A 13,495-nucleotide genomic window follows, 5' to 3' on the forward strand; every position below is an offset into this window, starting at 1 on the left:
AATAAGGAGTCACGAAGACAAGATGATACAACGACGATACGACTTTTCATAAAACAAAAAGATACATTACAATAACATTATAATAAGAGGCAACATCGGTATTCTAGATGACTGACAGTCTACCGGATTATGCAAATCAGACGCTATACATGCTTGATAGAACGTGCAAGTGCATTTTCAGATCACATGTTCAAAAAGTTTCAAAAAAATATAAATCGAACTCACATGTTGTAGTGCTAGAATCAGAAAGTTATCAAACGAGTGCCTCATCATCTAGATCGAGAACCCTAATATAGAGATATGTGCAGGCATCACATATCAATATGGATGAGCTCAACTATTTATTCAATTTTATTATTATTATTATTATTATTATTGAAAATAGGGAAAAGAGTAACATTACAAGAAATGTGTTGGTAACCTAGCTACAAGCTGGGCACAGTGACAGTAACATTATTAATAATTGCAGTTATTATTATTATTATTATTATTATTATTTTATTATATTATTGGATGGATATTATTACATGAAACTACTTGGAAGCCTAACAAGCTAAGCTCCAACGACATACTATTACATTAATTGAACAGGTTGTTGTGCTAATCTACCAGCGAACCTCATGGGTAACCTAGCCAAGGGAGCCGAAACGGCGGGAGGAGGGCTGAGATTGTGTCACAAGGGGGGAAAACTAACACTACCTTCCATGTTAATTCCTGCAATATTACGCCATTGGGGACTCGAACCCGTGACCTCCTGGAGCGCATTAAACTTTGGGGAACGGGGATGACCAGCTGAGCTAGGGGACCCGTTGTTTATTATTATTATTATTTTTATATAAAAGGGAGCCACTAAGGCATTTATTATTATTATTATTATTATTATTATTATTTTAGGGCAGAGTTCAGATTCAATTATAAGACAGTGACAGTAACATGGTATCTACTCTTCACCCCCAAACCTAAACTAAACATTGTCCTCAATGTTTCTAAAGATAAACAAAATAATAACTGCAACATACCATGAGAACCATGCTAAGTAGAGAAAAGGAAAGAGATTACCGGACGTCGACGAAAGCAAGTTTTGAACTCCATTATTCAATGCTAGAATCCAACAAGAGCTCAGCTGATAGCATATTGGATTAGCACAATATATACAAGAAAAGAAAAATAAGACATGACTGACTCGAGATAGAGAAATTGAACATATACCTACTGGATTATATACAAAGAAAATTCACCATATATATACAACCTAAAAAGTTGAGGATCAACCCAAACAATGACATGGATAAACATCAACAATCTTACACATATGTAACATGAAAGTGCAAGTAAGACTGCAAAACCAAATGTGCCACCCCCAAACCTGGATTTTTCAACAGAGATACTTTTGGACACAAAATCTACCAATTTCAGGGGTGCATTATGCACAAGGTCTAATTTATAGTGGACATTGTAAGGGACGGGCAGAGATACACATTCCAACTGTGGCTCCTCAAAGGTATCATATTTTGCCGAAAAATAGTCCAAGAGGACTTGTGAAGCACACAAATCTAACCCAAGGCTTGGAACTGTCCACAAAGTGGGTTTAATAAGCTCTCGGCCGACATTAAGGCAATCATGTTGTGACTTAAGCAGGGAATCAGATCTGTCTAGGTTATTTTCATCTGTATCATTACACGATTCAACACTCCCTAAGTTAGAAACAAGTGCAATATCATGCTCATGTTCATGTTCATTGAACAAATCAAAAAATCCCAACTCAGAATCATCATCATCAAAAATTTCAGTCTCATGCATAAGGAAACCAGAAGAAACATCATGTTGTAACCTAGGAAGGGAATCAGACACATCAAAGTTATTTTCATGCATATTATCATTGGTGTCGACAGAAAATTCAGCATTCCCTAAGTGACAAACAAGTTGTGTAGCATGCTCACTTTCACAAAACAATTGCACAAGACCCAAATCAGTACCAAAATCATCAGGATATTGATTGCGATGAATATCAACATTAGAAGAGACATTATCAATGGAGGTCTCTACACTATGGTCTAACAATTCAGAGTCACATGACTCCAAAATTTAATCTTCATGCAGAACTAGATCCTCTAACCTCATATCATCATCAGAGTAATACACATACTCTTCCCTATTAACAGCTTTGGTGTCCTTAGTCCACTCATTTTTCTCTACATGAGGTTCATATTCATTATCAGTTGCACGAGTAGGACTGGGCACACTATTTTCAAAATTTAATTCATCATCATCATTGTAACATGGATTTTTCCATTCTGGAGTGCAAGTCTGTGAGTGGGTGTCTTGTGTGTCATAGAGAGCTTCAACATGTGTTTTCTAGATTGCCTCAGGCCATGCAATTCAGGGCAGTTTTCAATCAAATGATCTGAGCTATCACACGACATACAAACATGGAGTTCAGTTTGGGTACAGGACCTAGGGACAATAACATTTGCATTTCTACATTTTTCTGGAGCTTCGACTCTCCTAGTCATGCAATTCATGTTTGTATTAGAGTCAAAATCAGACTCTAACTCATGGGAATTACCCATATCATGTGATAGTATCCTGGTTTCCCTAATGGGTTCCCATTGATGGGTTTGTTCTGCTAGTTCAGCTAAAAATGACCATGCATCGTCCACAGTTTTATCAATGAATTCGCCATTACACATAGACTCAACCATGACTCGAGAATTAAAGTTTAATCCTTCATAAAGAATTGCGTCCGGTCTCCACTTCTCAAAGCCATGGTGAGGACACTCAAACAACAAATCATTAAACCGTTCAAAGTAATGAAAGAGTGTCTCTCCATCTAACTGGACAAAACAATTAATACTTTGACGAATGCTGATGATTCTATGATATGAAAAGAACTTTTTGAAATTTTTTGTTGTGAGTTGGTCCCAGGTGGTGATTGACTGCGGTCTCAGACTGTAAAACCATGATTTGGCACTTTCTTTTAACGAAAACGTAAACAAACGCAACTTTAGAGAGTCCTCAGACATATTTTCAAACTGCATAGTCCGACAGATTTGCTCAAACTCTCTAACATGATGATAGGGGTTTTCAGATTCAACCCCTCGAAATATTGGAAGCATTTGTATCATGCTTGCATCCAATTCAAATGAGCCATCAGTCTGGGGTAAGACAATACATGATAACTGACTTGTTCTTGTGGGATACATGTACTCATGGAGAGTACGGGGCCGACTGATATCATCACCCATTTTCTCGACTTGGACAAGTGTGTCAATAATGAGAAATGGGGTTTGAAGTAGGCAGTCTTGATGAAGACTATCTAGACCATCAGTTTGGTCACAAAAAGCAACAATCTTAGCCTAGCACACATCAAGCATGTTACAACACTCAGACAACCAACGATTTTTTCAAAACAGGGAAGCTAAGATCATATGAACCAAAAGCTAGTTTTCAGAATTATGCACACAGAACACAACAGATTTAGCAGGTAGCATGCTTTCAAGTATCATGGATTCATGCACAAAGGTACCAAGGCGACTGGTTCAACAAATAACAATCAGATAACCAAGCAATACAGGAAAACAATGCTCGTGAGAATTAAAAGGCTAGCCCTAGAATTTGTGTATATATCTTTGCAATGCTGCACTTCAGATAAGCAGTAGTACGCAAACCAGGGAAGTAATGCTTATAGTAATGTCAACAAGATTCAGGGCTAAACGCACACAGGCACGAGTTCTGCTGAGATTAAGGGGGCGCACAACAAAAGAACAAGTTCAACAAGCGATCATGGAAATTATCAGAGATAATAACTTTAAGGTTCGAGAATGATACCGCCAGTATAAAATGGATTTAGGCACTTCCACAGATTGTGCTGCTCCTTTTTGTTCTTCTCCTTTGCTTGTGAATTTCAGCCTTGCAGGTACCTGGTTACTCAGAAAGAGTTTCAGTACCCATAAATGTAAACACACAGCAAATATGAAACTGTTACTATACACTGAACCTGAAATGATATGTTGCAGGCAGGCAAAAAGGGGTTTTGTTTGTTATGTAAGATGAAGCTAACAAGCGGTGCACTGATGGATAGGGGATGGGATGAGAGAATGCAAGAATGCTTATACTAAGTTATGTACAAAGTGACAAGATGCAGATTACAAATTACAGAAACACAATTAAATTGAAATTTTCAGATGGCAGTATGCTGAAGGCTACAAAACCAAGAGAATTAACTAATGTACAAACCAAGCTACAGATTGCAGATGAAACACGATGCAGGGTATCTAACAAATGGTTTACTATGTCTAGAGTAAACTATAATAGCAGGATACGAGTTCAGAATACGACTAGATGCGAACTACTATGAGATGCAGATGATGAGAATGATTGAGATTTAAAATTACAGATACGGCTATAAATGATGATGACAGAAGGCCTGAAATGGCACACGTTATACTAAGTTACACTACAAGATAATGATGCAAAATTCCCTAGCTTAACAAAAAGAACTGAATTAATGCAGACTTAAGTAACACCTAGCACTACACAAGGGTCAGCTAGCACAGATAATGGTTTTAGCAATCAAATCATGGATGTTACAATGCAGCTGAGATATAGACAAATCAGGTTTTTCGTTTTCAGGCTCGAATGTTGTCAACTGAATTCTAAAAATCGCACTAAGTCTATTACTGAAATGACATAACAGGTGTTGACACTGTGACAATGATCATCTAAACAATGCAATCCTACAAGACCTTGAACTTATCGATGGATATAGACAATTGGTATTTGCTTTTAAACTACGAATTACAGACAAATGCACAAACTAAGCTACAGAACACAACTATCACTAAGATGCTACAGAGTTACGCTACAAATAACAAATGGAAGAATACTACAAAGCTACAACAGGCTGATTTAGAAGCTACATGCACGAAAATATCATGTGATGCAACTATTAGTCAGTTACAGATCGCAAGATGCAAATGTGTTACATAATGCAAAGATAGAAATATTTAAGATGATGCAAAATATGTGAACAAATTGACTGACTAAACTACATTACAACAGCACAGCTACAGGTTTCGATTTTTTTTCTTTTTTTTAAGAATGAAATGATATGAGAATGAAAGTGAACAGAATGACTAAAATTAAACTACAACTAATATGCTAAAGAACAAGCCACAACTACAACAAAAGAAAATCTAGCACATATTTACAATATTAACTGGAAATCAGTAAAGTGGAACCAATAACATCAACCACACCGCTACCGAGTCCCCGGCAGCGGCGCCAAAAACTTGGTAGGACTTTAAACAAGCCTACAATAAACTGCAAGTGCATAGTGCCTTATTGTGTATAGTGCAAATACAGGTCGATCCACAGGGACAAGGTGGGTGTAGAGTTGATTTTATGGTCTTACTACAACTGACTTCTAACAAGGAGTAATCAAAAAGGGGGTGTTTTTGCGTCGATACGACAAAGATTGATGATTATACTAAAGCAACAAATGTAAAACAAATACAAAGATAACTATGGTGTCGAATCTACCGCCTAAATGCATGAAATTTCTTAATTCGATATACTAGTTCTCATTTAATCAAGGAGATATAGAAGTTCTAGCCTCAAACTACCTTGAAGAAGTGATAAATCACTTGCACAAATGGATGAATTAATCTGAAGCTAAAAATCTGTCAAACCCAAGCATTGGTTGTCTTGTTACGACACAACCAATCAAAGACTGAACTATAAGTGTCAATTCCTAGCATTACCTATCTGTTTAAGGCATATGTAATCACAAATTCAACTAAATCAGTTTACAAAGCGTGAATACACATCAAAGAATTGATCAAACTACCAAGGATGCATGACATACAAGGTGAGAGTAAATTGATATGAATTCAGAGATTAAATCATGCTTTTCAATGTAAATTCATGGAGAAAAAGTAGAACCAAATCAAACAATTCTTATTATTTAGGGGTTTCATCTCAACCCTAGTTAGAAAAGAAAACTAAAACATGGAGAAACTGAAAATAAACCTAAATTATTACTAAGGCTTGGTGCACCGGCTACTCCGGGCATGTCTTTTACATCACAAACCCCTCTCTATTTATACACCAATTTCACCCAAAAAATTGGGTTCTAATTTCTCAACAACACAACTGAAATTTAGGGTTTGTCAATTACTCACCAAACACAACTGAGATACACTCCACTGTCTTCAACCACTCCATTGACGTCACATAGCATGCTGCAATTGAGGGAGTTTCAGAGATGAAATCATACGTCAATCTTCACTTACTTTGACAATTTCAGATTTTTTCTCTTCCTTGAATGGTACAATTTTACTCAACCTATGAATTTCCCTAGCTAGGGTTACTGTTTGAGATAAAATAGGATGAGGGAGAGAAATGGTTTAATTGGTATTGATGGTGAAGGCATATCATGTACAAAGAGGGGTTGGCTTCAGATGGGAGATGGAGTACATGGAGAGGGTGAGAATGGTGGTGGTTGAGTACAAAAATATGGGGAAGATGGAGTTAGGTTTCTGGTCGATTAGTGATATTGAATAGAAAAGATGAGGTGATTAGGTGTCGAGCAATTGCATCGATTATTGGTGTACCGTGTGGAAGTGTTGCTGGGTATTGCGCAGGAGCATCAAGCTTGATGTTTGGAGATGGAAGTGGGCTAAGGTATTGGGTCTTTATATAATTTTTCTTCCAAGCCCACCATTTGGTTCAGCCAAGCGGATTGTGCAACTTTTGTGTGATACTTTTCCTTCACTCTCCATGCCAATTTGTTCCTGGTTGTCTCTGGCCACCATTTCTCTGCTCCTTATCTCCTCTTCTAAGGATCCAAGCTTTATTTACTACCTAAAAACAAAAAATTAATTAGTATTAAGTAATTATTCTTGAAGACTGTAAAATACAGGATTCGACATAAAATGGGAATTTAAAGCACACAAAATGAGATAAGTGCCAATAAAATGATAAAGAATTATGCAATATTTGGCACCTATCACTCTGTCAGAGCCAAAATAGTTACTCAGAATTTCACAAACACCAGACTTGACAGGATCAATGGGAGACTTCTTAACATCATCAAGAACAACAGACAAAACTATGAAAGCAATATTTAAAGGAAGAGGCTCAGGCAGATAACTGGCAATGATAGAGGATTGGGAAACATTATCAATAGAAGGAGAAGAAGTTTCATTCACAGAAGGATTAATAAGAGGGGTTTCAATCATTGAAAGGTCAGTTGAAGGGATGAAATCTGAGGCAACCTTTTCGCGAATCGGAGATAATGGTTTAACTTGTGAAGATGTTGCAGGAGATTTTGAAGGGATAAGTAAGTGAAATGGAAAAGAGGTTTCAACGGTTTTGAGGTGACGAGATTTCTTGCGAGGTTTGTTGGCATCCTTATCACCCTGCGAATCACAATATGGATAAGAAACAGAGGCAACAATATTGTTATTAGAAAAGAACAATATTTCTTACCACCTTCTGATCCGCAGACTTTCTTTTGCCTACAACAACCTTATGCTGCGATTTGGAAATATTAGGGTTCTGAACCGTAAATTTGGTGTTAGAGGCGTTTTTGCTGAAATAACAACAGTATGTGAATCACATAAACAACATCAAATAAGGAAGTAAAGAGGATCAATTTCAGCAAAACCCATAAGAAAGAAAAAAGAAAACTAACCTCGATGAATCCATGGAAAACACCAGCAGGAAGATTAATTCGTAAAAATTAAAAAAGAAGAAAATTACGAATGAAGAAGATCTACAGAGGGAACAGTATGGAGATGAAAAAGAAATTAAAAACATTGAAAGAAGAAGAAAGAAGAAAAAGTTACAATGGCGGAATTTGCAGAAGAACGATGAAGTTGCAGAGAAAATAAAAAGAGAGAAAAAGAGAGTAAGAAAGAGTATATATAGAGGAAATTTTTTCTCGAGAAGATAAACACGATTAATGCGAAAAGACGTGAGCGGTTAAAAAGCAGCAGTTACAAAAGACGTGTCAAGAAACAGATGGGAGAAAGGATACGTGTGATAAATGCAGAATATGAAGTGATGGATAACTGCAGCATTTCTCACATCATTCTCTACTTCGCAGAGAAGATATGAGAATAGGCAAGATGTAGGATCAGAATCTCGCAGCAATAATGCCTCAGCGAAATTATTCGCAGAGAATGATGTGAGAAGAGGCAAGATGTAGGATCAGAATCTCGCAGCAATAATTCCTCAACGAAATTATTAACAACACAACATGACAATGTCGTAGAACAGCTTCAGAAATGACATAATAAACGACGTCAGCTAAATCATGAAAAAAATGTGATGGTCCTGCGAAAATTAGGGAGTTTGCGAGATTAACATTTGTAAGGTTGCGAGAATGTCGCAAGCCATATCCGAAAATAAAGGACAGATTAGCTGTCATCCACTATGTATTTCCCTATAAATAGTCATTCGATTGTAAAGGAAAGGAGAGAGATATTTTTTGAGTGAGAAGCAAGTAAATAGGAGAGAGAAAATTTAGAGCAGTGGTTATTCTTGATTCCTTTATCTTTTCTTGTAAGATTGTTCAAAGATTCGTCAATAAAATTAAGATTGTTAATCCAAAAATGAGTTGAATGTTAATGAAATCTTGTGAGGGGTGTAGTGTAGGATTTCCTGAAACTACATATTCATAATAATAAGATAGTTTTATTCAAAATAGACTTTACAATTATTGAAAGAAATCAAAAACTGAAGTCTATTTTTCTAGATTTACTCCTTCGTCTCAGCACTGGTGAAGGATAGGTTATTACTTTCACACTTCCACTTGTGAAATTCTTCCAGTAGATAACCTTGTTGCTTGACCAGAATTTCTTGCAGTTGGGATATTTTCGAGAAGGATTCTGCAAGAACATGTAATTCGGTCTTGGATTGAACAGATAAGTGTGTCAATGCTTCAATACACTGATCTTTCTTCAGCATATTCTCTCTTTCCTTCTTGCCAAGCCAATCTCTCTTTTTGATCTTACTCCTTGATTTCTCGTCCATAGATGATGCAGATTTATTCTTCAAGAGATCTTTCTGATCTAGCATCTTATTAAGAGAAGACATTGGATCCAGACCCATAGTTCGGATAGGGAATGACCAAAGAATAGAAGGATCTCGTTATATTTTTTCGAAAATATAATATTCCCATAAATACGAATATCTTAAATATTTTCAATTACTAGATTTTATTCCCGTAATTTACACAAAAGTGCCTTGAACTTTCTTCTTCCTTACACAAAAATTGGCACACAGTAAGGAAGATGTTCTAATACCGTTTAAGTGGTATTAGTGTGAGATTTTATATCACTACGGAATCTAGAAATCAAGAGTGTCCTTGATCTAGTATCATACGCAATAATCTCTTTTCGTTACCACTGGTTAACGAAGTATCTTGAGATTGACTGAGGTTGCATATATATGCAACTTTTAGCAATTCTGTTCTTGAGACAATTTTTGCATTTTGTCTTATTTTTCCCTTTACCATTAGATGATTTACAAACATCAGCATGTCCATTTTTAAAATGGGTAAATCACTGATGGAGGAGGAAGAAATAAGATTAACAACTAATGCAATATTAGTTGTTTCCTTTTCTTCAGAATCATATGAATCAGAGGTCTCATCAAGAGTTACAGCCAGTGCCTTGCCTCCAGTGTATTTCTTAAGATTGGGACAGTCTTTAGCAATATGACCAAACCCTTTACACTTGAAGCATTGTAGCTGATATTCATCGTCATTTTCCTGATCTTTCTTGACTGGAACACGATCATGTGGACGAGACGATCGATGAGTATCTTTAATGAATCTCTTACTCATTTTCTTTAAGAGATATCGAAACTGTCTAGTGATCAATGATAATGATTGTTCAATTTCATCATCAGACAATTCTGCAATCTGTTCATTTGAATCATCCAAATGTCTATTTTTGTCCATTGGAGCTTTCAGAATCTTTGTAGCTTTAAAAGCAATTCCCTTAATTTGAATAGATTGTGATTCATGATCAAAGATTTTTAACTTTCCAACGAGTGTGCTTCGTGAGAGTGTTGAAAGATCATTTGCTTCTATGATTGCATGTTTCTTATAATCGTATCTTGATGGAAACGATCTGAGAATTTTGCATACTATGTCTTTTTTAGAGATAGTCTTTCCAAGAGAGAAAGAAGCATTAATTATCTCAGAGAGTTTGAGGTAAAACTCTTCAAAAGTGTCGTTGTCATCCATTCGAAGGTTTTACCAGTTGGATAATAGAGTTTGAAGTCTAGATTCTTTCTCTGAAGTGTTTCCTTCGAATACGACTGAAGATTATCCCAAGCTTCTTTTGAAGTTAGGCATGTTGATACATGATGTTGTAGATCACGACTTACATTATGTAAAATAACATTCAAACCATCTGAATTCTGCTTAGCAAAAGCCATTTCTTCAGTTGAGTAATCTACTAAGCGTTTAAACTCAGTTTCCGATTTGCTACTTTCGGGCGATCATAACCATCGACGACTAATAGCCATGTGTTAAAGTCTCGTGATTGAAGAAAAGATCTCATAGCAAATTTTCACCATAAATAGTTTGATCAATCAAATCTTGGCATTACGTTAATCGAAGTCGATTCATGAGAACTCGAATTCATTTCTTATAGGTTGGATCGCACCAAACACAGATTGTTAGATCTTTTCGTGTTTGCCTGCTCTGATACTAATTGAAAAGACGAGGGTACCAAAATATACCTCAATCTAAAACTTTTCCACCTATAAGTCCTTTATCCGAAAGTGGTTGTCTATAGACTGAGTCGAGACAGTACAACTAATCGGTCCACACTTCGTGTGATCGTCTATGGATACGAGATCGAGACAATACGACAACAAGATAACTTGTGTGGTTGACTATGGATACAAGATCGAGACAATATAACAACGAAGTATGTTTACTTGATAATAGGTTCGGACTTAACCAAACTCTAGGGATTGTCTATCAAGTAAAATATGAACTAACATTTGTGCGATTTACTTTAAATTATAATAAATACAATTATGATTGCGGAAAATAAAAGTAAATGACACAAAAATATTTTGTTAACGAGAAAACCGCAAATGCAGAAAAACCGGGATCTAGTCCAGAATTAAGCCGCTATACAAAATCAAACCAACTTCGTGTAGTTGAGACCAAAAAACTAAACCTATAGTTCACCTAGTTCCCTCAGTATCCCTGTGCCTCCACCTTGTTAATAAGTTACGCACTTGGAACAATTCCTTTGGTTCGTATTCCAAACAGTAAATGAACAACAAATCTGTTCGGTAACAACTCTTTTCAAACAACGTGCTATGAGTTTGACAAACGCTCTTCCGTTTAACCAATAAACTCCTTTGTCGGGTCCTTAGATCAATCTCTCAACAACTACCGAAGTAATTGTTAGACTATGCAATCAATACTATTAATCACAAAGAAGTGTATTGATGCCGATCTACTTAACTAATTAATCCAATCTATCACAAAAATAAACCGATTATAGTTGGATCCCTTTCCATCCGAAACAAGTATTGTGCACACCAAAGATTATGAACCCAAAAAGTCTTCTTGTCTTCAAATCTTTTTTAATCTTCAATCAACACCTGCACACAATCAACTTGAATCTCTTGTGATCAATCACACACAGAACGGAGTCTGTTAATGTTGGATTATCACAAGACGTCTTTAGATATACAAACAGTCTAAAGATCCCTGTCGAAACTTCGATCTAGTATGAGTGAATCTTATATCATAAGAGAAGATTCTCAAGCATAAACAAACTAGGTGCAATCAAAGTTCAACAGCCGTTATTCAATGAAATCAATCGAAAACTAATAATCAATTATCTAGTTTCCCACCAACGGTACTAGTAGAGCTTCTCAATCCCAAAGAAATCTTTAAACTGAGCAGCCGTAAGAGATTTCGCCTAATTAGGTTACTTTGCTCTCCGAATAGGCGGCTCCACCAGTAACAACACAACAAGGTAGTTTTGCTGGCTCTGAGGATTAGTTGCTAGAAATGCAAACTTCAATATTTATAGACAAGGAAGTTTGGACACCAAGGAATTTCTAAAACCGAATATTCTCAAAGATATGCAATAAACATAAAATCAATTTTTAAAACTCCTGGAAATGCACTGTCCAAATATTGACCGAAATCCCAATAGAAAAATCTATAATCAGTAAATGCACATTACTAATTATTATTTTCTAAAGATATGCATTTAATTATTGGAAATTAAATATCATATAAAAACTAAGAAACCTTAATTAAAAGATTCTCAATTTATTTCGATCCTAGGATTCTCCTTTAGCTATTTAGGAATATCTTTGAACAATTAATTATAAGAGTTACTGCACATGTTCAAAGTATGTCGACATCTTTACTTTGCAAGTCCTTTTTCATACTTACAATCTTGGAAACGATTTTCCACACTTCCAAACAAGTTTAGAATTGGTTCGCCTGAATTTCAAGAACTATGTGATTGATTATCCTATCAAGTCACCAATTATGGGTTTCACGGTTCTACCAAAACTGACAAGCGTATGTAAAACGAATTCTTTTATAATTTGTTTATCCATATGTAATAAGAGTTTTGTCACTAAAATTGACAAAAGAAGAGATTGTTAGAGCATAGCTCGGTTGAACTCACCAAGCGTTGGTATGTCAAATTTGGTTGTCATATCTTAGTGTGTCAAAACTCATCTAAAGTCGCTTGATTAAGTACTAGAGTCAAATTCGTTTAGGTTATATTATAAAGTCTATGAATGTTGAGACATACAAGTATTACTCCGAAGACCTAAAGAATGTGAAGAAGTAGCGAACTACAACGATGACATCATCCTTCCACTTGAGGTTAGAAATATTGACTTGAACTGTTTCATTCCTAACGTATCTTTCAAGTCGTGCTATATTGAAAACATAACTACGAAGCTGTATATACTGTACATATTGTATAATACTCTAGTGATGTGACATGATCATAGTATTAGGGAATTAGACTACGGAGTATAACGCTTATCTTTTGAACTTCGTAGATATGACATCGACATAATCTTGTATATATTGTTATGATTATGTGAATGGGTTATGGTGAAGATTTCATACTTGGAAACAATGTTTTACATTCGTTTAAAGGAAGTACATTCATGAACTTGTTTCGTGAATCGAAAGGAAAATCATTAGGCTTATTGGTCCGACTATTCACTGCAAATCTTTGGATGACCAATATGTGTGAGATGGTAGAACCGATCATAACTATGTTATGTACGTATCCTGGTATAACTAATCACAATGCCTGACTTGTGATTTGATATGACTGATAGACGCATTTATGTGTCTAGTTTGTCCTCAATGTTTCGTATTGTTAGTACTTGTTTTCGTCCTTATTATGGTGTTCTGTGTGTTTGTAGGTATTTTTTGGAAATAAATATTGATGGAAAATTCGGCTCAAAAAGT

Source organism: Papaver somniferum, chromosome 1 (assembly GCF_003573695.1).
Source record: "Papaver somniferum cultivar HN1 chromosome 1, ASM357369v1, whole genome shotgun sequence".
Classification (NCBI taxonomy): domain Eukaryota; kingdom Viridiplantae; phylum Streptophyta; class Magnoliopsida; order Ranunculales; family Papaveraceae; genus Papaver; species Papaver somniferum.